This window comes from Merops nubicus, unplaced genomic scaffold (genome assembly GCF_000691845.1).
Source record: "Merops nubicus isolate BGI_N331 unplaced genomic scaffold, ASM69184v1 scaffold14713, whole genome shotgun sequence".
Classification (NCBI taxonomy): Eukaryota; Metazoa; Chordata; class Aves; order Coraciiformes; family Meropidae; genus Merops; species Merops nubicus.
The window spans coordinates 1-282 of record NW_008601072.1 but is presented as its reverse complement, the minus strand read 5'-3'; positions in this window follow the sequence as shown (position 1 = coordinate 282).

Genomic DNA, 282 nt, shown 5'->3' with positions numbered 1-282 from the left:
TGGAACCCCCTCCAGGGGTGGGGACTCCACCACTGCCCTGGGCAACCCTCAAGGGGAAGAAATTGTTCCTCAGGGACAACCTCAACCTCCCCTGGAGCAACTTGAGGCTGTTTCCTCTTGTCCTGTTGCTTGTTCCCCCCACCTCCCCATTGCAATAAGCCCCAGGAAGGCTCCTGCTCTTCACAGCCTGGGGCTAGAGATGACAAAGCACCAGCCCTACGCTCCTGACATCGTTCCATCTTATCTATGGCATCGGTTCTGGTTGCCCAGAGAGGTGGTCGC